General features: G+C 38.0%; 1 pseudogene; it reads left to right on the forward strand.

The window, feature by feature from the left end:
* LOC102822972 overlaps positions 1 to 26,728 on the forward strand; it is a 76,244-nt pseudogene that overhangs the window by 33,125 nt on the left and 16,391 nt on the right.

Consider the following 26,728-nt stretch of genomic DNA (forward strand, 5'->3'; position numbering starts at 1 on the left):
TGTTACTTTTTAAACAGTCTAAACATGTAAGTTATAATTCACATGACCTAAAACCCACCATTATTCTACCCTATTTACCTTTCAAATTTTGTTAGTAACTAATAAACTACTTATTAAATGACCACTAGCAGTACTGGTGTGGTGCTATAGGGTAAGTACTAGATCGCAAGGTTGGTTTGAACCCAAAGGCCAGTAGTTCAAATCCACCTGCCGTTCCTCAGAAACTCTATATAGGGTTACTATGAGTTGGAACTGACTCAACAGCACTTAATAACAATAGATGTTGTTGCTGTTGTTAAGTACCGTAGAGTCAGTTCTGACTCATAGTGACCCCGGCACAGGGTTTCCAAGGCTGTAAATCTTTACCAGAGCAGAAAGCCTCATCTTTCTCCCACAGAACGGCTGGTAGTTTCAAACTGCCAACCTTGAGGTTAATAGCCTGATTCATAATCACAGTTCAAAACTACCAGCTGTTCTGCAGGAGAAAGATAAGGCTTTCTGCTCCTGTAAAGATTTACAGTCTCGGAAATCCTATGCAGGGTCACTATGAGTGGAAACCGACTCCATGGCACATAACAAACAATAACAATGCTACCACAGCTCCTTAATAACAATAGATAGATCTACTCTTAAAGGCACATTTTTGATATTTCATCAAATAAGACTTATGCAGCACCTTCAGTTACCACTATTGTTGTTGTTAAATGCTTTTGAGTCAGTTTTGACTCAAAGAGACCCTGCATAGGGCTTCCAAGGAGCAGCTGGTGAATCTGAACTGCCAACCTTGCGATTCAAATGACCTTTAGGTCCAGTGTTTATCCTATAGCACCACACCAGGACTCCAGTGATCACTATTATGATGGTTAAATAATTCAAAACATTTACCACTAGAAGTTCTGGTGTGGCGCTGCAGGATATAAACTACATTACTAACTACAAGGTCAGCGATTCACACCAACCAGTTGCTCCTTGGAAACCCTACACAGGTCTCTCTGAATCAAAACTGACTCCATGACACTTAACAACAATATTACTCATGTATGTACTCAGTGGCAAAACCTAGACATTGTTAATATAAAAAAGCCCATGTTTTGATAGTGGGGCATTTTCCCTGTGTTGTTTTCACTGGCCAGATCTGGCAGGACAAGAGTTGATTCTCTATCAAAGAGGTCCTTTGTTTAAAACATGAGCTGTTGTTACTGTTGTTAAACACCATCCAGTTGGTACCAACTCATAGCAACCCTGTACAGGGTTTCCAAGGAGCAGCTGGTGAGTTTGAACAGCCAACCTTGCAGTTCAAAGCGACCTTTTGCTCCAGTGCATGTCCTACAGTGGCATACCAGAACTCCTTTTTATGACCTGTTGTTGGTTGTGTTATTAAGTGCCATTGAGTCGGTTCTGATTCACTGTTGTTGTTGTTAGGTGCCATCAAGTCGGTACCGACCCATAGCGACCTTCGTAGCAACCCTGTATAGGGTTTCCAAGGAGTGGCTTGTGAGTTTGAATCGTCGACCTTGTAGTTCAGTGCTTATCCTATAGCATCCTTTTCCTTGTTGTTGAAGGCACTAACAACAACTGTACATAATCCTATATTTTCACAGTCCATGCCTCCACACACACGCTTATTCAGAATATGTTGCTGTTAAATGATGTGGAGTTTGTTTCGACTCATACTAATCCTACGTAGGGTATTCGAGGCTTTAATTCTTCATGGGATCAGGATATAGCTATATTGAATTTAACAGTGAATTAAGAATCCAGAAAACAATTTAGTGTGAAATGACATGCTTAAAATGTAGCAGCTAGCCATTATGATCCTTATTTTGAAAGCTGATTTTAGCTGCCCTAGATCATGATTTTTAAATTACCCTATTACATAATAAAGATGATGAGGGAACTACAACGTTGTCATCTGACAATAGAGAATGGTAGTCTTCTAACATGTGGATAATCATAAATGCTACCTAGGTTACCATCAATAAGCAATAATAGTTTTTTCTTTAAATTACTATATTCTAATCTCAGGACCAAGGAGCTCTGGTAGCGTAGTGGTTACGAATCGGGCTGCGAACCTTAAGGTCAGCGGTTCGAAACTACCAGCCGCTCCGCGGGAGAAAGATGAGGCTTTCTACTCCCGTAAAGATTTACACCCTCGGAAACCCTGTACAGGGTCGCTATGGGTCGAAACCGACTCGACGGCACTTAACAACAACAACAACAACAATCTCAGGACCTATGCCAAACCAGCAGAAAAAATATGTTATAATTTCATGTAGCATACACAAGTAAACAATTGGTATGAAGAAAGTTCTGGTACCAAATGAGTTTTGGAAGTACTATATATGATCATAAAACTTCATTTGGAAGAGAGACCTTGGATATCATTATTTGCATTCTTTCTAGCTTCCATTTTTTTTAGATTAAGCCTCTGTTGTTAAGTGCCATGGAGTGGTTCCAACTCATGGCAACGTTTTACAGGGTTTTAGAGGCTGTAGATCTTTGTGGAAAGAGAAAACTTCATTTTTCTCCTGTAGCTAAAGGATCAGTATCTTATTTCAATCCATTTTAATTGATTATTTCCATGAAATACTTCCATGAAATACAATGAAAACTGATTACTTGGAAAAGGAAAAGAATACAAAAACGTAGTTTTTTCATCATTTTATTCTATCAATATAAAATTACTTTATCAGTTTGATACACAATTTCTAGACATTCTCAATTTCAGCTCTTACTTCCTGGAGGACTAGAACACATAGTCCCTGGGCAGATACAGGGGCCACATTTTGAGTAGCAGTTATCTTGTTGTTAAGTGCTGTTGAGTCAGTTTCATTTCATAAGGACCCTGGTACAGGGTTTCCAAGGAGTGGCTGGTTGGTTTGAACCACTGACATTGTGGTTAGGAGTCCAGTGCTTATACTACCATGCCACACCAGGTCTTGGCTATTCCAACAAGTATTTATAATCCCTTAGTGGAGTTCTGGTATGGCGCTGTGGGTTAATGCACTAGACTGCAAGGTTGGTTTGAACCACGAGGTTGGCAGTCCAAGCTCACCAGTGGCTCCTAGGAAATCCTACAGGTCGCCATGAGTCAGAACTATCTCTTAACAACAACAGTGCTTGTAACCTCCTTATATATACCAATTCCCCTACTCCCTTTATAAACTCCATGAGGGAAGTTATCTTCCAGAGTCAAAACAGTGCCTGGCAGTCCTTGTGTGATACTTTATGATAAGCACTGTACTGCTAACCACATGGAGGGCAGTTCAAACCTACCAGCTGCTCCTCAGAAGCCCTATACGGGGTCAATATGTGTTGGAACCAACTGGACAGCACTTAACAACAATAAATACTTGGCAGATTTGTTGAATAAATTGATTCAGTCCATTAATTTTTTTCTCTATCATACTACCTCAGCACAAATAAGAATTCTTATTTTACACCCTTTGAGCTCTTCACTCTAAAATTCTTAACATCTTGTACTCTGGTATTTTTATTTATTGTAAACAAGCAGCCTACCCCTAATGACTCTCCTCTAAAGTGTCAAGTAATCCATATCTCTCCCAAGCTCCACTGCACCTGAAATGATTGGAATAAAAAGAGAAAGAAAAAGAAAATAAATCTATGCTGGAAAGAATCTTGAGAGGAAAATGCAATAAAAATGTATCCATGATTTGTATTACAAGCCACATTAGACATTTTATGTTTGTTATCCTCCTTTAAAGGAGCTCTGGTAGCATAGTGGTTATGAATCGGGCTGCAAACCGCAAGATCAGTAGTTCGAAACTACCAGCTGTTCCGCGGAAGAAAGAGGATGCTTTCTGTTCCCATAAAGATTTACAGCCTCGGAAACCCTGTACCATGGCACATAACAACAACAACAACAACAACAAAAATCCTCCTTTAAATCCCAGAACAAGCTGATGTGGTAGACATTATCATTCCCATTTTAAAGATATCCAAAACTGAGGTCCTGAAAATGATGCTGTTGTTGTTAAGGGCCATTGTTGGATCTGACACATATGGACCCTGTATAGGGTTTCTGAGGAGCGGCTGCTGGGTTTGAACCACCAATCTTGCAATTATTAGTCCAGTGTGTATCATACAGTATACCACACCAAGACTCCACTCCCCCAAAAATAATACTGAATCATTACTGAGAAGGAACACTGGTGGCGCTGGATAAACACTGGACTGCTAATCACAAGGTCAGCAGTTCAAACCCATGAGACTTTCTGCTCCATTTACAGTCTTGGAAACCCTATATAACATCTAAACAATATAGTTATTGAACATTTATTATAAATATGCACTATACTTTGAGCATTTAGTATATACATTGCATATACATTTCTTACATAAAACTGTAATTAGTGAGTGGAACACATATATTCACTGACTCTGACTCCAAAATTCTTTCAGAATGCTTATCTAGTCTAACCACCTCCCTCATTTAATGTCAAGGAATGACCAAAGAAGTTGAGTAACATCCAAAAATATGTTGCTGTTGTTAGGTACAGTTGAGTCAGTTCTAATTCATAGTGACCCTATATACACAACAGAACTTAACACTGCCAGGTCCTTTGATATCCTCACAATCATTCCTAGTTGGAGCTCATTGTTGAAGTGCAGTATCAATTCATCTCCTTTGGGATCTTCTTTTTTGCTGACCTTCTACTTGCCAAACATGATGTCCTTCTCCATATCCTGATGAGAGGTCCAGAACATGTGAGACGAAATCTCACCAGCCTGGCTTCTAGGAAGCATTCTGGCTTTATTTCTGCCAATATAGATTTGCTTGTTCTGCTAGCAGACCAGGGTATAATTAATATTTTCTGCCAACACAATTCAAAGGCATCAACTCTTCTTCATTTTTCCTTAACAGCAATACCAAACAACAGAAAAAAATCATTTTTTGATTTCTATATCTATGTCATTAACAGTGGCTTTTCTGGACAGTTGTGTCTTACTCAGTTACACAGGAAGGCAGAAGCCCTCATTCAGGTATAAACAGAGGCAACTAACTCCTAAGAATTCTCTCTAATGCTAAATTTCTTACTACTGTTTCATTTTAAACTTATAGAGTCACTGGGTAAGTTAACACTGTTCTCAACGTTTCATATGCATATAGTAATGATTAATAACAGACTGTTACAAACTAAAAATGGAGAACATTTTGTTAAAGTCCTACTTGAGTAAGTAAGCATTAGTTTGAACACGTTATGCTTTCTCCCAAATTTCCTGCTTGCTTTTTTTTTTTTTTTAAATTCTAAGGAGCATTTGGTAGCGTAGGGGTTACGAATCGGGCTGCGAACCGGAAGGTCAGCAGTTCGAAACTACCAGCTACTCCGCGGGAGAAAGATGAGGCGATCTGCTCCCGTAAAGATTTACAGCCTGGGAAACCCTATTCAGGGTCGCTATGGGTCGAAACCGACTCGACGGCACTTAACAACAACAACAACAACAAGGAGCATTTTGGCTATATTTTTCCAACATAGATTTGGTTGCTGTCTGGCAGTCCATGGCACTTTCAATATTCTTTTCCAACACCATAACTCAAATACATCAACTCTTCTGCAGTCTTCCTTATTCACTGCTCAATTTTCAAACACATATGGGGCTACTGACATTACCAGGACTGAGTCAGGCGCACCTGACATCCTCAAACTGGTATCTTTGATCTTGAGCACTTTAAAGAGATCTTGTAGAGTAGATTTGCCTAAGCAATTCATCTTTCTGATTTTCTGACTGCTGCTTCCATGAGTGTTGATTGTGGATCCAAGAAAAATGAAGCATTTGACAACTTCAATCTTTTCTCCATTTATCATGATGTTATTTATTGGTCCAGTTGTGAGATTTTCTGCTTTCTTTACATTGAGGTATAATCCATACTGAAGACTGTATTCTTTCATCTTCACCAGGAAGCATTTTAAGTCCTTTTCAATCATAGCAAGCAAGGTTATATCACCTGCATATCACAGGTTGTTAATGAGTTTTCCTCCAGTCCTGATGCCACGTTCTTCTTCTTATAATCCAGTTTCTCAGATTATGCACTGAGCATACAGACTGAGTAAGTATGGTAAAAGAATATAATTCTGGCACACACCTTTCCTGATTTTAAGAGCATTCAGTGTCTGTTGTTCTAGTAAACAACTGTCTCTTGGTCTATGTACAGGTTCCTCATGAAAGTGTTCCGGAATACCGATACTTCGCAATGTTATCCATACCTTGTCATGATCCACCCAGTTGAAAGTCTTTGCATAGTCAATAAAGCACAGGTAAACATATTTCTGGCATTCTCTGGTTTTAGCTTCTGAAATTTTCTAAAGTTTTTTTTTGCTATGCCTAAAGAGCTCTGGTAGCGTAATGGTTACAAATCAGGCTGCGAACCACAAGGTCAGTAGTTCCAAACTACCAGCTGCTCCGCAGGATAAAGATGAGGCTTTCTGCTCCCATAAAGATTTGCTGCCTCGGAAATCCTGTTCAGGGTCGCTATGGGTCGGAGGTGACTAGATATCACTTAACAACAAGAAGGAGCTTTGGTAGCGGAGTGGTCACGAATCAGGCTGTGAACCTCAAGGTCAGCAGTTTGAAACTACCAGCTGTTCCGCGGGAAAAAGATGAGGCTTTCTGCTCCTGTAAAGATTTACAGCCTCGGAAACTTCTGTACAGGGTCACTATGAGTAGGAACCGACTCTACAGTACTTAACAACAACAACAAAGGTTGCTATGTGTTGAACCATAAAATGTTTTTAGGAGCAACTTATTTTATAAGGTTAAATTTATAAGATTTATAACATTAAAATGTATTCAACAAAATGAGAACAATTAGGCTATTGATATAAGCAAATTTTTGATATGAGCCAATATATGAGCATAATCTTATTTTTATAATTATAATTATTAAAATGTGTCAGGATAGAGCTACCTTATTTGTAGAACCCTAGACGCTAAAACGTCTTTCAATTTCATACAATGCCAGCCAACTCCTTGGTTAGGTATTCTTCAATGCTGGAGACAAACTGACTCAATATAAACCTCTGGAAAATTTTAATGATCTACATTTTCGTCTTTTATTATTGACTAAAAAAATTTCCTTCTTTGCAAGATGTCACTCATTCTCACTTATATGTGGAAAATATCAACATCTTATTGTTAAAAAGAAATTTTTAATTTTTTTTAGTGTCATGATGTACATTTGCAACTATAAACTAGACCTCATTAGGATCACTTCTGAGACTGGTGACAGTTTAGTTAAGTTTCCTATGCTGAATAGCTCTTGAAAATACTCTATAAATAAGTTTTTCCAGCAATATTTAAGTATTTTTCAGTTTGTTTTTCAAATGTCATTCACTTTGCTAAGTGTGCAGGGAATGTGGTGTATTTAAAAAATATGGAAATTTCCCATACAGCTCATGTTTAAGAAACAAAAGTATTAATTAATATCGCTCTATTCCTTCTTCTTGTTATTAGGTGCCATTGAGTCAGTTGTGACTCATAGCAACCCTCTGCACAAAAGAATGAAACACTGCCCAGTCCTGTCCCATCCTCACAATTGTTGTCATGTTGAAGCCCAGTGTTGTTGCCATTGAGTCAATCCATCTTGTTGGGAGTCTTCCTCTTTTTCACTAATCCTCCACTTTACAAAACACAGTGTCCTTCTCCTGGGACTTGTAGTACCTCCTGACAACATGTCCAAAGTACAAAATACAAAGCCTTGCTATCCTGGTTTCTAAGGAGCATTCTGGCTGTACTTCTAAGACAGATAATGTTTATTCTTCTGGAAGTCCATGGTATTTGAATATTCTTTGCCAATGTCCAAGGTCTTTCATATGTATGAGCCCATTATTAAGGCTATTGTGTCAAACCATCCATCTCTGAGGACCTACCTCATTTTTTAACACAATAAATTACTACATTTTACATACTGGGGTTCCACATAAGAATCAATTTGAGAAACATGTTTTAAGCATTGGTATCTTCCCCATAAGACAGTGAGTGAGGCAGACAATGCTGGGTATGCAGCTAGCTGGTCAAGAGCACAATGGCAGTGAGACTGGTACTTTGCGCACAATTGGGCGCTGGGAGTGGAGAGGTGACAGCTGGCAGTAGTGGCCCTGACTGCCATATCCCTATTTGTGCAGTCACTTCTTGATCAGCTAAGTTAGGAGACCACAAGCACCCCCAGCAGGGCCAGCACTACCAGGGCCCGTAGCAGACACAGAAGAACCTTGGCAAGCACTGCTAGCAAGTGACAGGGACAAGCTGTATTACTATTTGGCAGGTGAATGAAACCAGGAAGAGGGGAAGGAAGAGGAGGTAGGTGCTATAGAGATTGGGGTGGGCCCTTGAGCCCTGCTGCTCAATCATTCTAAGGGGTTGGGGGTCACTAAAAGCATCACGAGGGAAATAGTAAACAAACTGAGAATTGTTTTCCCTTTTTAAAATGGCACCTCAGAAGAAAGGTCTGGCAATGTAATTCCAAAAAGTCAGTCATTGGAAACGTTATGGAACACAGTTCTACTCTGACACACAAGAGGTTACTTTGACGTGGAAACAACTCTACTACAATTGGGTTTTGGTTCATGAACACAAAAAAAGAGAGAGAGACATGCTGTAAAATACTTTTCAAACTGAATTCCCCAGTATCCAAGCAAATTGGGTTCTACAAATAAAAAAACTAGATCCTGACATTCATAAGATTAAAAAACAATTGTTCACATTTTATAAATACACTTGTAATACGTAAATGCTATAAATTTAACATTATAAATTAAGTACACAATAGTAAAATACCACATTTATCCCTTTTGTTGTTGTTAAGTGCTGTCGAGTTGGTTCCGACTCTGTATGGGGTTTCTGAAGAGCAGCTGGTGGGCTTGAACTGCCAACCTAGTATGTCGCAGCACAGTTACGACCCCACATAAGTTGCTGTTTTAAGAAATTGCTGCATTTTAAATACTGAAAACTTGCTGTTCTGTGCTATATTCGTCAAGGATATATTCATAACACCATACTGACAAAGTCATGGAAGTGTACTATAACATTTGGAAAAATTTTTAATAACCACAGCAATTTAAGATTTGGGCTTTAAGAAAAATTGTCTGCTCTCTGCAATATTATGCTAATATTTATTTAATTCTCCCATCTTTCTTGGTAACTGTGGAATTACATTATTATCTCAATAAATGGTTCTAATCCAGGTCAATGTTAAGAAATCTTATGGAAAATACTGAAAATAAATTTATTAAATTATTGAGCAATACTAGTTTTAAATGCGTAAGTTTAAAACTAAAACTGGAAACAACCTAATAATATCACTTAAATAACTTAAACAATTCTGGTCTATGTTTTTCTCTTAGAATATTAGTTATAAAGAAAAGAAGTTATCAGTCCTAGGATATGTGAATTTATTTCTAAATTCAAAATCTGAATCTGAATGCCAGTTTAACCAAAAAGTAATTCATATTAAAAGTTAAGTGCCATTAAAAACATGAGAGTTGGATGGCTGACATAGACAGCAAGATTAGAAAGAACTGGAACCATAGTACAAAAATCTTTGAGTATTTTAACATTTTCTTTCTATAACTGATTTATTTAAATTCAGTGAATTAGCATTCTTTCTAAGAAATTATTAATCAATACCTCTAAAAAAACAACAAACCCCAACCCATAAAAAAAGAACAAAAATCACACTCTTCCTGTGAAAAATGCTTATTTATAGTTTCTTCTAAAAAAACCTATTTAAATATTATTTTTAATTTCTATAAATTATTACCAAACTAACTAAAATATTCAATACAAAAGGAAAATTAAGTTAATTAGGGTCATAAAAGCATTAGTGTGGTGATAAAATGTTCTGGCAAAGAGACAACATAAGATGGTGAGAAATTACAGGAATTTAACCTTTGACCTCGTCATCCTATATACTGTTTTCATAATAGAGGCTTAAAGATTCTATCAGCAAACATTTACTCCAACTTCTTTTAAAAAAAAAAAAAAAAAAACCAAACAACTTTGCCTTCCTAAATAAACTTGGTTAAATTCAGATGATTTTAATTAAAATACTTAAAGATAAAAAATAATTGGTTCTTACCTCTGGTCCTGATGCATGTGACAAGTCTCCTTTACTGGCATACTTGCTGCCTAAGCAGCTACAAAGACTAGTTCAGCAGCCATTTTGAGACAGCTGCACTGTCTCAGTTGCACTAAAGTGTAATTAAGATGGCTGCAATGTGCACTCAAGAACTCACACAGTGAAAACTCAGCTATGTATCAAAGCCCCTCCCACTTTGTCAGACTGCAGAAAACTGAGCACAGACAACAGCTAATGCATATACTGCAACAAACAGTGCAGCTATTCAAGGACACAGAAAAAGAAAAGAAGAGGCAGCAAGCCAATTTTGTTAACATAATGCCTGTGAATCCCCGACTTGCAATACAGACTTTGGGCACATCCAGATCCTAGACAGTTTGAAATCCATTCCACATATTACCAGTTACAGAGATAGAGCCAAATCACACTGAGCAAACATTAGGGAATTTGCTTGAAAGAAAGCCTCCATTTCAGTCCAGAAAAAAAAAGTCTAAGTCAAACCAGGCTCAAGGCCCTTTTCCCACCTTTTGAAGTACTTTCATCATGAAAACACTGTCAGTTCGGTAAATTCTAAAAAATTAAAAATTTTAAATCTTGATAGTCATTTGATCACATTAATTTTAATTATAGAAACTTGAGGATTTTCCCCACAGAATTTAAGCCCCAAAGTGCTCAGATCTAACAATAGTTAAAGTTGGCATTCAAATTTTTTGTATCTTGACAATTATTTTAAACAACTGCTGAGGAGGGACTAGACAACAAAGTTTATTTGGAGTAATTTACCAAAATGACAAAAACAATTTTCCAGTAGTCCAGATAGTCACAAGGGCAATCCCAGGTGAGTGTTTGGTCCTGGGACAAATTATATTACATATCATGCCACAGACTGCCCAACATTTTGATACAAGAAAAATAAAGAATATAGATACTCCTGGGAAGAAATAGGGAACACAAAAAGGTAAAAATTCAGTCAGAAAATAAACATATTAACACAAATTTGAGGAAGATCCCAACAAATTTGTCTTGGCTGTACCATGGCCATCAAGAGACAGAGAAGACAAAAGCACACAAAGAACCTGTTTGTTTAATTTACTCTTATTAGCTAATGAATCTACTTTTTCCTTCTGTTTCCATGATCTGTATTCCTAAATGTAGTTGCTCTGTGCTATCTTATTTCTAACTATGACTAGGTAAAGGTATTTATTAGTACTTTCAGGGCGTACGGTGATGATAGAGGCATAACTAAAAGGAGATGGTCCTATGAGTTGACAATTGTTCATGCTTAATAATGGGCACATGGGATTTATTCATTCATTTTCTCTATTTCTGTATTTGAAATTTTCCACAATAAAAGTTTGAAAACATTTTTTAAAAGCTACTCAGTTTTAGGAGTCCTGTTGTGGTGCTGTAGGATAAGCACTGGACTACAAAGTCACAGTCTGAACCTCAAAACCAGTGGTTCAAACCCACCAGCTGCTTCTGGGAAATCCTACACCGTATCCCTATGAGATGGAACTGTCTGTCTAGATAGTACTTAGAACAACAACTAGTTTTAAAAGCTCTTTACTTCTTCTCCATGAGACAAACTGGATAATATATAAACTCCTTCGAGTACTTTTACAGAGTCCTAGTATGGCACTGTGGGTTAATGTGCTGGACTGCAAAGTCAGTTTGAACAGCAACATCCGGCAGTTCAAGCTCGCCAGCTGCTCCTCAGAAACCCTATAAAGGGTTGCTATAAGTCAGAATTGACCCAATAACAACAGCCAAAAGTACTATTACAGGGAAAGGGAAAAAAAATATCTTATGTTTGATTTAAGCCACACTAAAATACCAGCAGGGTCATCCAAGGTGGACAGGTTTCACAGGAGCTACCAGACAAAGACATATTAGGAAGGAGCGATGAACTATTTGCAAATATTCAGTCACTAAAAAGCTTATGAATAGCAGAAAAACACTGTCAGATACTGGGCAATTTTTCATTCTGTTATGTACAGGGTCGCTATGAGTCGGTCCCAACTCAATGGAACCTAGTAACAACAACAACAACAATTCTTCAAAAATAAAACTGTGATTCTCTGTGGGTAGCTCAAGTAATATTTATTCATTAAAAGAAATATGTAAAAGTTGGTATACTTGGGAAAGAGTGGAACAGAGAAGGCATTACTATAAGCAATAGAATGAGTAAAGTCAAGAGTAAGGGAGACTGGGAGGGGTAGAGGAGGAGGACACACAAACAGTTAAGAAATTTAGAGCTGCCTGCTGAGCAGCTTCTGTCAATCAAGGAACAGATTCCACAAAAATTTAAATTATGTAACACTCTCACATGTACAGACTCCCCATTCCCACACCCCCTCACCCACTCTTAAGTCTCTTTTGTCTGGTCAAATATACCTTTCCATGGTAAATTCAAGTTACTTTTTCCTCAGTCTTCAGCTTTAAAAGATAATTTTAATTTCAAAATAAAAAACACAATCTAAACGCCATCATTATATCAATCTTTCTTCAGTCACTATATTCACCTTAGCACTACCAACTTGCTCATTTTTTTTTCTAAGTCAAATCAATAAACATACCAATTGTCTACCCTATGGAGAAAGTAGAGAGGTAGAATGATATGACTCAAGTCTTCAGACAGGATTCATATACATTATATACATGAATTTTCACACTAACTCTATAAAACTTCTTTTACCTCCAACTCAAGATTGAAGAAACAGGCTCAGAAATTAAAGAATTTCACAAAAGTGGTAAGAGCTGAAATACAAGCCCACACTCAGCCCCAGGCCATAGAGCCTCACCCACACTGGTTGTTTTTGTGCCTGATGGGAAGATTTTAGATAAGTAAAATGGTTAGACAGTTACTCAGAGAGCTAGTGTCACTGCCATCTCCATTGTCTAAGCATTTTTTTTTTAACATTAAGTAAATTAAGTGCCTTTCCTCATGCTTTACCCTCTATCCCAAAGACCCTACCTACATCCTAGTTCACCCAGTAAACCCTTTTCATTCTTCAACTTAAATTACTGGCATATGAGTGCTCAGAGTACAAACATCACATCTTCTATCCTCTTGAATATTGTGAACACAGAATTTGCTCAATAGATGAAAAAATTAATTTCCATTGTTTCTACTTTTTTTTAACCACAAAAATATCAAAGTTCTACTACATCTTTAAGAACCTTCATTTTCAGGTTTCAACTCCTACTTTCTAGAAAGAATAATGTCAAGACTAAAAATTTCTGCACCTCAAAAATCAAAACAAACACCTTTTGTGGAGCACTTCTTAGTTTTTCTAGCGTTTTCAAAGGCACTTGGCTTATAACCAAAAGGTTGGTGGTGTAAACATGCAGCAGCTCCGCAGGAAAAAGACCTGGCAATTTGTTCTCATAAAGATTGTTGTTGTTGTGAAGTGTCGTTGAGTTGGTTCCAACTCATGGCGACCTTGTATAGGGTTTCTGAGGAGCTCTTGAACATTCACAACAACCTTGAGGTTCAAAATGACCTTGTAGTCCAGCACATTAACCTGCAGTACATTAATGCCACACCAGAACTTCCATATAAACACTACCGCCTAGAAAACCTTATAGGATAGTTCCTGGTACGGTGCTGTGGGATAAAATACCGAGCTGCAAGGTCAGTTTGAACCACAAGGTCATCAACAGTTCAAACTCACCAAATGCTCCTTGAAAACCCTATACATGGTTGCTATGAGTTGGAATTGAGTCAAAGGCACTTAAGAATAAAGAGGAAATTGTTGATGTTGTTGTTAGGTACCATCAAATCTGTACCAACACATGGTGACTCTAATACAAAACAGAACAAAACACTGCCCGGTCCTGGGCCAACCTCACAATCGTTTCTACACATTAGCCCATCGCTTCAGCCACTGTGCCAATCTATCTCGCTGTAGGGCTTCCTCTTTTTCTCCGACTCTCCACTTTATCAAACATGTAAATGTCATAATGTCCTCCTCTAGTGACTGGTCCCTTCTGATAACATGTCCAAAGTATGAAAGACGAAGTCTGGCCATACTGGCTTCCATGGAGCACTCTGGCTGTACTTCTTCCAACACAGATATGTTTGTTCTTTTAGCAATCCGTGGCACTTTCAATATTCTCCTCCAACACTGTAACTCAAATGCATTGATTCTTCTACAGTCTCCTTTATTCACTGGAGACCACAGAGGAGTTGTTGTTGTTGTTAAGTGCCACTGAGTCAATTCCGATACATAGCAACCCTGTATAGGGTTTCCAAGGAGCAGCTGGTGAGCTTGAACCACCGAACTTGTAGTTCAAACAACTTTGCAGTCTGACGCATTAACCCACAGGGCCACATCAGGATACTAAGTACTTATTGTTGTGAAGTGCCATCGAGATGGTTCTGACTCAAAGCCACCTTGTATGGGGTTTCCAAGGAGCAGCAGTTGATGAGTTTGAATTGCCGACTTTGTGGTTCAAACTGACCGCCAGTGTTTTATCACACAGCTCCACACCAGAACTCCACTATATGCTTGGTGGTGGTGGTTATGTGCCGTGGAGTCGGTTTAGACTCTGTACAGGGTTTCCGAGGCTGTAAATCTTTACAGGAACTGAAAGCCTCATCTTTCTACCATGGAACAGCTGGTAGTTTTGAACTGCTGACCTTAAGGTTTGCAGCCCAATTTGTAACCACTACACTACCAGAGCTCCTTCCACTATGTGCTTTGCTGTTGTTGTTGTTATATGCCGTGGAGTCGGTTCTGACACATAGCGACCCTGTACAGGGTCTCCGAGGATGTAAATCTTTATGGGAGCAGAAAGCCTCATCTTTCTCCCTCAGAACAGCTGGTAGTTTCAAACTGCTGATCTTAAGGTTCGCAGCCGGATTCGTAACCACTACACTACCAGAGCTCCTTCTACTATGTGCTTAGGATAGCTGAAATCTACTTAGAAATTGTAACACTATTCCTAAGAAAGTAGAAAACAAATTGAGTGCATGTCACAGAATATAAGAAATCTGTTTTAGATAGGATCATTTGTAATGAGCTCGAGCATTATTTCTTCGTAAAGCGTACATATTTAGAAGTCATTTCTAATGTTATATAAATATTTTCTATGATTGTTCAACAGTTTATCTTTTTCTAATTAAAAACTAGCACTCTCACGGTTTGTTTTGTTTTGTTTTTTTTGGGGGGAGGGTTAATTTCACTTTTATAGTGACCATGTAAAGTAAGCAGTATAAATGCTATAATCTCACAGTTTTATGACTAAAGAAAGTAAGCATTTGTCAGGGCTCACAAAAACAGTAATGTAAAAATAAGTGAATGGAAGTAAATCTACTCAACTACTATATATTCAATATATTCCACTATTCAGAAACTCTGCATGTGCAAATTATAGTTTGGATGTTGCTGCTGCTGTTAAGAGCTGCTGAGTAGGTTTCAACCTACAGCAACCCTATAAAGGGTTTCCGAGGAGCGGCTGGTGAGCTTGAACTGCCAACCTTGCAGTTCAAACCAACTTTGCAGTCCAGCACATTCACCCACTGTGTCACACCAGGACTCCATAGTTTGGATGCTGGAAAATAAGTAAGACCAGTATGCAAAATCCCAAATTCCAAATTTCAGCAAGGGCAAATTACGAATGATCCAGATTTACATGGCAGAATCCTCAAAGGACATACAACCTCGAAGAACCTTGAGAAATGGGAGACAGTGGCATACAGTAGGAAGATATTGCTATAAAGGGAATAGTAGAGACTCAGAAGCAATGATATCCTAGAAGCCCTCTGCAAACATATTTGACTGAATACCTGGTCTCTCCAACACTAGTAAAGTCTGAAAATCAGAACCATAGGTTAAAAAGTGAGTTATCATACACAGCAAAAAGAAAAGAAATGACTGCTGACTGCAGACTTGTACTCCTTCTCCATTAATCTCCCATATATTGGCAAGCAGACTCTTATTCTCCACACGTATGAAAAGGAAGACTTTTCTCTGGGGGTATCTGACTAATCAAAAAAAAAAAAAAGGCTTTAAGGTCTTGGTGGTGTTCACCCAAAATGGTCTGCCCAGACCAGCTTATTGTGAAGTTCAAAACTGGCAAATTCAGATACTACAATCATATTGTTCATTTCCCACATCACATTATGTAGTCAATCAATAAAAAAAGGAAGGTAACTTGGGTTGAATCTCCAATATGGAAGGCAAACCAATATTGGCAGGGAGGGGAGAGAGGGACATTATGCAAGATCATTAAAATACCAAATCATTAATACCCACAAATAACAAAAATTGCTACATTCCCAATTTGAGAATAGTATTGCTATTGTTGTCAGATGCCGTCAAGTGGGTTCTGACTCACAGTGACCCTATGGCCCAGCAGAATGAAACACTGCCCACTCCTGCTCCAGCCTCACATTTGTTGCTATGTGTCAGTCCCTTGTTGCTACCACCATGTCAATCCACCTTGTCAGGGTTCTCCCTCTTTTTTTTTTTTTGACCTCCACTTTTCTAAGCATGATGTTCTTTTACAGGGACTGGTCCCTTTCAAATAATATGTTCTAAGTACAAGAAATGGCTTTTTCGTCTTGGGTCCAGAAGGGCGACGTGGCTGGGGCTTCACCAATTTCACTATGTCTGCCATTTTCATTTTAAGTGTCTGTTGACTGTAATCTTGCTGCTTATATGTACCTGTAATTATATCCAATCCTTGATACCCAACATCCTGGATAGAAATAAAACTGGATTGTTGGGTATATTTTGGGAAGTGTGCCAGAATTGGTGAATGAAAGAGTCTTTATGTTGCAGCATGCTGCACTGTGATGGCCTTCAGCATCCTGCTCGTACTAAAAAATGCCAAGCTTTAATTGCCATCAGATTTCAAAACAAAAAAGGATTTATCTGCAGAAAAGAATGGCTAACCCTTTTATCTCTGAACATAGAGTGAGATACATTTCCAGCTGCTATTCTCCATTTCTGTTATTGAACCAATTTTCTATATAAATAAGTAAGATGTAATCATTTATAATGGAGTCCAGGTAAGGTAATGTAGGATAAGCAATCAACCGCAAGGTTGGTTTGAACAGTAAGGATGGCAGTTCAAACTCATCACCCACTCCTTGGAAACCCTATAGAGTCGCTATGAGTCAAAACCAACTTGATGGCACTTAACAACAACCATTAATACGCAATGAGTTTAACATGTTCTTAACAATCAACCTCACTATTGTCACTAGAATATTACATTTTTCCAGTGTCGAACTGCTGTGTTATATACCAATTTTCAGCAAGGCATCTTTAAGGCAAGGGTGGAGAACCTTTTTTCTGCCAAAATTTATAACATCATTTGTGAGCCATATAAAATTATCAACTTACAAAGTAGCCAACTGTATTTAGTCAAATATTTAATTAACTCACCCCTAATATGATGACTCCTGGGATGGTGGTGTAGGATCAGCACTGGACTGCAAATCCTCAAGGTTGGCAATTCAAGCCCATGAGCCGCTCCTAAGAAACCCTATACAGGGTAGCTATTGAGTTGGTACAGACTGGACAGCACTTAACAATAACAATGTGATGGCTGGAATTGCCACTGCCTTGGCATGCCCAGACAAAATGATTTTGCAGAACTTATACACCCCACGTGTTGGCCTGTTGTAAGGTATGTAACAGAAACACACAAATTGGCATATTACTGTACAAGTTCCTTTCACTGTGATTTAGAAATGATAAATCTTTATAGAAAGATATCTTTCTCTGGACTAGCTTTTTTTTTGAGGAAAAAATAGCTCAATATATGTTGGCAAGGGTAGCATTCATATTTTATAATGCTTGCTTTTCCACTGGCCATACCATTTTGAATGCAAGTTAACAAGAGTACCTCTACACATAAGCAAACTCTGTAATTTAGTACAGGCTTTTAAGCTATTTAAAATAAGACTATGCATTTCTTAAAGAGGGAGACAAATGAGATATGACATCAGAGTATTATTAGGAAAATGTTCATACTTAACATAAGTTTAGACTAACGGACTGTATAGCAGCCTCTGAAACCTCTAGTCAAGTAGCCATAAATGTCTTAAGTATAAACTCTATGAGCTAATTATCTGTCTCTGAAAAAAGACTCCATTCCTTAGAATAAAAAAACAAAACAGAGCATTTAAAAAAAAATTGAAAAGCACCAGAGACGATGAAGTCTCCCCATCCTCGCTTCTTAAAATTCTAGCTGTATTTCTCTTTCAATACAGATGTGTTTGTTCTGACACTCCATGGTACTTTCATTATTCTTCCCCAATACCTTAATTCCAATGTATTCATTCTTTTACGGTCCTCCTCATTCAATGTCCAACTTTCACAAGCATATTAGGCCATTCAAAACACCATGGCTTGTGTCAGGCACATAATAGTTTCTCAAACTATTCTGAACACTATAAAAAGATCTTTTGGAACAGATTTGTCTAACATAGTACATCTTTGATTTCTTGACTGCCACTTCCATGAGTGTTGCTTGTGGATAGAAGCAAAATGAAGTCTTTGACAACATCAATCTTTTCTCCATTTATCATGACGTTATTTATTGGTCCAGTGGTGAGGATTTTTGTTTTCTTTACATAGAGGGACAACTCATATTGAAAGCTGTAGTCTTTGATTTTCATCAGTAAGTATCTTAAGTCCTCTTCACTTCCAGCAAGCAAAGATGTATCATCTGCATACCACAGGTTGTTAGTTTTCCTCCAATCTTGATTCCATCACATTCTTCTTCATATAATCCACCTTCTCGGATTATGTGCTCAACATACAGATAGAATGAATATGGTGAAAGGATATTACCCTGACACAAACCTTTTCTGATTTAAAATATTATTCATTATCCCTTGTTCTGTTAGAACGACTGAATCTTGGTCTGTGTACAGATTCCTCATGAGTACAATTAGGTGTTCTGGAATGCCTATTCTTCCCAATGTTATCCACAAATTGTAATGATCTGCATAGTTGATAAAACACAAATATACATCTTTCTTGTGTACTCTACTTTCAGTTGAGATCCTTCTGATGTCAGCAATGATAACCCTAGTTCTTCCACATTCTCTTATGAGTCTAGCTTGAATTCCTTAAAGTACCCTATTTATGTACTACTATTGCAAGAAAAAGATAGGCAAAGAGTATTCAGAGTAAACAGAAATTAAGAACAAGATAGAAAAATATGGGAAACTCAACAGAAAGGCTAGGCGATAAAGTTTACAAATCTTCCTCAATTTAAATCAAAAGGCAAAACTGTAAATAGGAGGCAAACATACTTAACAAACAGAAGTGTTACTTACAAAGGCAAGCAAATCAGATTAAGCTCTGCTCTCTCAGCAGAAACCATGAAGGCAAGGCAAGGAGTAGATACATATAAAACTCTGAAAGAAAAAAAATTGCCAACCAAGAATCATCTACCCAGCAAAGTTGTCAATCAAATACGATGGTGTATTAAAAACATTCCAGGATAAACAGAAGCTAAGAGACTTTGTCAAAGCTAAGCCAGCGCTTCAAAACATCCTAAAGGGAGTTCTGTGGGCTGAGAACCAACAAGAACAGACAACAACCAGAGATTGGCATACATGGCAACACCACTGGAACTCAATTGACAGATGGAAGAGTCAAGAACAGAACATAATTACAAGAATGAATTCAGAGGATCTGGGAGGTCAATCTATGATCAAAACAATTACAATGTGAAAGAAGGTAAAAGTATAGGAACCGAGATCCAAGTGATAAGGTCAGAAAGATTGCAGGATAAAATAGACTGTTTTAAATAAAGTAAAAAGGTAATAGACTATAGGGTAACCGCAAAGCAAATTAATACTTCACAACATATCAAGAAAATGAAAATCGAGTAAGAACATGGAAACATTAAAAATGTGCAGCTTAAGAAAATACACCCATACTTAAAGAAAGAAAAAATATTTTTCTTTGTTGGCTACCAGAGGTGGGAGGTAGGGAGGGCGCTATGGTCTTTGATCTTCATCAGTAAATACTTTAAGTTCCTCTTCACTTTCAGCAAGCAAGGTTGTATCATCTGCATATCGCAGGTTGTTAATGAGTCTTCCTCCAATTCTAATGCCACATTTTTCTTCATAGAACCCAGCTTCTTAGATTATTTGCTCAGCATACAGGTTGAATAAGTATGGTGAAAGAATACAACCCTATCACATACCTTTCTTAATTTTAAACCATTTTAATTCTTTGAAAAACTGATCCTTGTAGCTATATTATGTTAAGCTATCAATAGCTACACTGAAGGGGGGAAAAACTTATTTAAATTCACCTTTGAAAGATATACTAAAAAGGGTGACTTTCTTTTATTTTAATTAAAATAACAAAGCCTTAAAAAAAGCAAACATTCTAAATTGTTTCTCTAAAGGATCCTATAAAGCATGTAAAAGACAAGGTTATAAAAATGTAGTAATTTTCAATCAATTATAATGTTTCTTCAAAGAACTGATTCTAACTAGTTTAATGACAAATAAGCCACATATAAATTGTTGTTATGTGCCGAGGAGTCAGTTCTGAAACTGTACAGGGTTTCCGAGGCTGTAAATCTTTACAGGCGCAGAAAGCCTCATCTTTCTCCAGCGGAACAGCTGGTAGTTTCAAACTACTGACCCTTAGTTAGGTTAGCAGCCCAATTCGTAACCACTACGCTACCAGAACTCCTTTCTTATAAATTAAATAGTCCTAATATAACCAGGGGAGTCCTGGTGTAGCACTGTGGGTTAATGTGCTGGACTACCAGGTCACTTTGAACTGCAAGGTCAGTGATTTAAGCTTACTAGCCACTCCTCAGAAATCCTACACAGGGTGCTATGAGTCTGAAACCACTTGACGACACTTAACAATAATGTAACCAGAATCACTATGAGTCAGAATCAATTTGACAGTAGTGGATTTTTAGTATTCCCAGAAAATTAATGAAAATAAATTCATTCTAACAAAGGTTTCATGTTTATATCAACACAGAAAGGAAAATCTTACATCCAAAATCTTTTTATGCAACAAACTAGACATTATATGAAATGTGATTTATTTAGGATAACTAAATAATTTTGAATTCCAGAATGATAAAAAGACTAAAGTGTTTACTAAAAAAGGGAGGGGAGTAAAAGAAAATGAATTGTTACATTTTGTCTTTCAAAATACCTGTTGTTGTTGTTGTTGGTCAAGTTTGTTACAATGAGCAGCTGATGGGTTTGAACCACTGACCAGTGCTGATCCTACAGGGCCACACCAGGAGTCCTAAAATACCCAGAACAACTTAAAGATGTAAATGACTGAGATAAGGTGATTTTAATTTAATAATGGGCCTGAGACCCACACTACTACAAAGAATATTTTAAAGTGCCCCTCGCCAAAGAAGCTCTGGCAGCGTAGTGATGAGAATACGTCTGCAAACCTCAATATCAGCAGTTTGAAATTACCAGCTGTTCCACAGAGAAAGACGAGGCTTTCTGCTCCTGTAAAAAGTTACAGCCTCAGAAACCCTGTACAGGGTCACTATGGGCTGGAATCAACTTGAAGGCACTTAACAACAACAACAACAAAATAAGAAAAATGCTGTCTTGATACAGTTTCCAGAAATTACGTGGATCACAACATAAGGGGAAAAAAACCAAAACACTTACAGACAAATAAAAGCTTAAACTGAAAATAAATATAAGAAATGGTAAAAAAAAAATTTAAATGGCAATATATACCATTTAAACAAATTTACTTCAGTGTAATTATGTTTTGGAGTCTTGCTGTGTCACTGTAGGATAAGTACTAGACTGCTGACCACAGGGCCAGTGGTTTAATGCACCAACTACTTCCAGGAAATACTACACAGGGTCACTGAGTCAGAACCAACTCAATGGAATTTAAACACAAAAATTGTATTTTATTATATATGATCAAATAGGTAGCTTATGGTTCAAACTCACCAGCTGCCCTTGGGAACCCTACACGTGGTTGCTATGAGTATGAACTGACTCGATGGCACTTAACAACTGTTTACTTAATAGAAATTACTACTGAAGTATAGTATAGTGGTTACAAATCGGGTTGTGAACCACAAGGTCAGCAGCTCGAAACTACAAGCTGCTCTACAGGAGAAAGATGAGGGTTTCTGCTCCCATAAAGATTTACAGCCTCGGAAACCCTGTTCAGGGTCTCTATGGGTCGGAACCGACTTGATGGCACTTAACAACAACAACTAAAGTATATATGCTCTTACTTTGGATATGTTATCAGGAGATACCAGTCCCATGAGAAGAACATCATGTGTGATAAGGTGGAGGGTCAGCGAAACAGAGTTAGACCTCGAAAGCTAAGAACTTGAATGTCAAGTAACATAAAAAAGAAAGAAATGTCTCTCACTATTAAGATAACTAAATTCTCCTTTATGACTAAGTTGATGAGTTATTTTATTCTTTTTGCAATATTCCTTGAAGCCAAGGGTAAAACTGAAAAAGTTTCTGAGTCAAAAAGTAAGCTATAACTTTGGAAATAGTTGCTTTTAACCTTTAAGATCTTTAGTTGAATAATTCAAATATTGTTTCTCTCTGTTCTGTGATAAACTCCTGACAACATTGAAACTTCGTGAAAGGCACAAAAAATTTGTTTCTGCTTTATGAAAATTTCAATTACTAAATTGGTAACAACCTTGCTTCCTTTCAATCTAACATCAAAGTCAATAGTTTTAACTGAGGAAGTCACATCATTTCCCTACAGAATTTTTATTATTATTAAGGTGTTTAGAGATTTGATAACCTTGGTATATTACTTAATATATCCTGACTCCTGGTGTGGCACTGTAGGATAAGCACTGGACTGCTAAAACACCTTTGTTGTTATTATGTGCTGGTTGTTGTGATCTTGGGCCAACAACAACTTACAACCAAAATGATTACAAAGAGTTAAAACTTGGGTCTATTTGTCCCAACTAAAGAATGTCAAAACATCTTTGTTGTTGTTATGTGAAGTCAGTTCTGACTCATAGCGACTCTGTACAGGGTTTCCGAGGCTGTAAATATTTACAGGAGCAGAAAGCCTCATCTTTCTCCCAAGGAACAGCTGGTAGTTTCGAACTGCTGACCTTGCGGTTCACAGCTCAATTCGTAACCACTACGCTATGGGCGTATAAAATCTCTGGAGAAAAAAATACTCCCAATAGCAGACATCATCTGAGGTAAATAGTCCCAAAATCATGGAAAGGAGCTTTGATAGTATAGTAGTTACAAATCGGGCTGCTACCTTCAGGGTCAACAGTTCGAAACTGCCAGCTGTTCCGTGGGAGACAGATGAGGCGTTCTGCTCCTGTAAAGATTTACAGCCACGGAAACCCTGTACAAGGTCGCTATGAGTCAGAACCGACTCCACAGCACATAACAACAACAACAACAAGGTCATGGAACATGACCATAAATTCAGTAAGACTAGGGTCAAGGTCCATGAGTCTTACTTAATTTATGGACTTCATCATTGTAGCTACTCCTACATTATTAGCATTACTTCTTACTTGTAAAGACCTCTGGAAGCGTAGTGGTTATGAGTCAGGCTGCTAACCTCATGATCAGCAGTTTGAAACTACCAGCCACTCCGTGGGAGAAAGATAGGCTTTCTGCTCCATAAAGATTTACAGCCTCGGATACCCTATGCAGGGTCACTGAGTCAGAACCAATTCCATGGCACACAACCACCACTACCACTTCTCACCTGTAGTCTTTTTTTGTTATGTTGTGCATAGGTTCTCTAGGAGTCAGTACTAACTCAATGGCACCTAACATCAACAACATTCGTCAAATTACTGATGATATTGCAAACAGAAAGGCAGCTCAACATAAATGCATAGACAATCTCGTTAAAATTAAATAGGGTAGTTTTAGATTTTATTTTTGACCAGTAAGTGGAGTTTGAGCCACTTTTTGCACTTGGGTGAATAAAACAGAGCAAGGCATTATGAAAATTCACCAAAAGGCCATCTGGTTGTATATACACCTAAAAATGACTCACCTTTTCTCTATACCTTTTTAGCTGGTTACCAGATAGAACTGGTTCTTGGCTGCACTCACTATTGTAAACTGGAACAGCCATTTTAATTTTTAATAATTATTAGATACAATCAAATGTGCTATAAAATACTTATTCCACCTATGTAACTCCACCACAATTCCGCTGCATACACATATTATGTATCTCTAAGTCCACTCTTCCATTCTCCCTCAGGCAATATACTCGAGTTCTTATACTCAACACTAAACTACTGTCTGCTTCAATAACCAGCTCACCCTGAGGATGAGACCTAGTAATATCACATGACAAGAAACTGTAAACTATATGGTACCCAGCTACACTTTATGAACAGTGACTGAGGTTGTAAGAGCTAGCAAGAATCAGGCAGTCATATCAGGTTGATTTCACAAAGAAGAAAGGTTACTCCTATGTGGGTGATGTTACCTTCACCCCCTCTTGTTGGTGTTATTTAAAGGAGGGAATATAAGAACAAAACTAAAAATGAAGGCACTTATGTTAACTTGAGAGTCCTGGTACGGAACTGTGGGTTAATCCACTGGACTGCAAAGTCGCTTTGAACCTTAAGGTTGGCAGTTCAAGCTCACCAGCTGCTGCCCAGAAACACTCTACAGGATCGCTATGGACCCGAACCAACTTGATGGCACTTAACAACAAACGCTAACTTGACAACATGCAGCGGACCTACCAATGATCCTAGGGAGACTCAAAAAGAAACAAGCTGCAGTTCTTAGAAATGTAGCTGAGCTTATGGTCTAACTGCTCCTGGAAACAAAGTATTCACAATATTCTCAATTCAACATACACTGTTGTTGTTAAGTGCCATCGAGTTGATTCTGCCCCATAGCGACCCTGTATAGGATTTCCAAGGAGCAGCTGGTGAGCTTGAACCACTGACCTTGCAGTTCAAACGACTTTGCAGTCTGATGCATTAGCCCACAGCGCCACACCAGGACTCCTCAACATACATAGTTCTCAGGAAACCTTACAAAATTAACCAATCAGAATGCAAGGACAAACTTTTAAAATCTTGTGGCTTTGGCAAAACTCAGTTGAACCTTGGTAAATATCAACAACTCAAAGCTGTTGCCTGTTAGTACTTCATTTCACTTTATGTAGACCTCATTCTGCTTTATAACCCTTTGGAGCACTTATTTTCATTATTAGACTATGTTTCTCCAATGTTGTTGTTATTAAGTACTGTGGAGTCGGTTCCCACACATGGCGACCCTGTACAGGGTTTCCGAGGCTGTAAATCTTTATGGGAGCAGAAAGCCTCATCTTTCTCCCGCGGAACAGCTGGTAGTTTCGAACTGCTGACCCTGAGTTTAGCAGCCCAATTCGTAACCACTACGCTACCAGAGCTCCTTACATTTCTCCAATAGGAATTGTCTATTCCTCAATAAATCTCTTTGCATTATTTTAATAGAGGGCTGACCAGTTTGTCCTACAACATTTGTATTGTTGTTAATTGTCTTCCAGTGAGTTCCGACTCATCTGATTCCTGAGCCTGCATAGGGCTTCCAAGGAGCAGCTGCTGAGTCTGAATCACCAGTCTAGCAGTTAGCAGTTTAGTGCTTATCCCAGAGCACCACTCCATACCTGAACCCCTTATTTTTTATGAAATAGTTTATATAACTTTATTAATAATGTTTTCCTATTTTGTTGTTGTTGTTAAGCGCCATCAAGTCAGCTCCAATTCATAGCAGCCTTATGCAAAACAGAACAAAACACTACCCAGTCCTGAACCATTCTCACAATTGCTATGTTTAAGACCATTGTTGCAATGTTCTCCCATGTAAACTATCACATAATTCACAATAAAACTTTTTTTTTAAAAAAAGACCATTGTTGCAGCTACTGTGTCACTCCATCTAGTTAAGCATCTTCCTCTACTTACTGAGACTATACTTATTACAAGACAGGCCTGTTTGTTCTCTTAAGAGTCCATGGTACTTTCAGTATTCTTTGCCAACACAGCAATTCAAATGCATCAATTATTAATCTGCCTTCTTTATTCACCATTCATCTTTCGTATGCATACAGGGCAATTGAAAATATCATAGCTTGGGCCAGGTGCACCAACTAAGTATTCAAAAGTGACATCTTTGCTCTTTAACACTTTAAAGACGCCTTTTGGAGCAGAATTGCCCAATGTAATCAATGGATGTCCTCTGATTTCTGGAGCTCTGGTAGCGTAGTGGTTATGAATCAGGCTGCGAACTGCAAGGTCAGCAGTTCAAAACTACCAGCTGTTCTGAGGGAGAAAGCTGAGGCTTTCTGCTCCCGTAAAGATTTACAGCCTCAGAACCCTGTTCAGGGTCGGTATTCAGAACCGACTCAACGGCACTTAACAACAACATCACCATGAAGGCTGATTGTGCATCCAAGTAAAATGAAATCCTTAACTTTAATATTTTTTCCACTTATCAAGATGTTGTTCATTGGTCCAGTTGTGACAGTTTTCATTTTCTTGACAATGGTGCTAAACCCATAAAGAAGACTGTCGTCTTTGATCTTCATTAGCAAGTGCCTCAAGTTTCAGCAAGCAAGGTTATATCATTTGCACATCGCAGGTTATTGTTGAAGAGTTTCCTCTAGT

This window comes from Chrysochloris asiatica, unplaced genomic scaffold, assembly GCF_000296735.1.
Source record: "Chrysochloris asiatica unplaced genomic scaffold, ChrAsi1.0 scaffold00086, whole genome shotgun sequence".
Classification (NCBI taxonomy): domain Eukaryota; kingdom Metazoa; phylum Chordata; class Mammalia; order Afrosoricida; family Chrysochloridae; genus Chrysochloris; species Chrysochloris asiatica.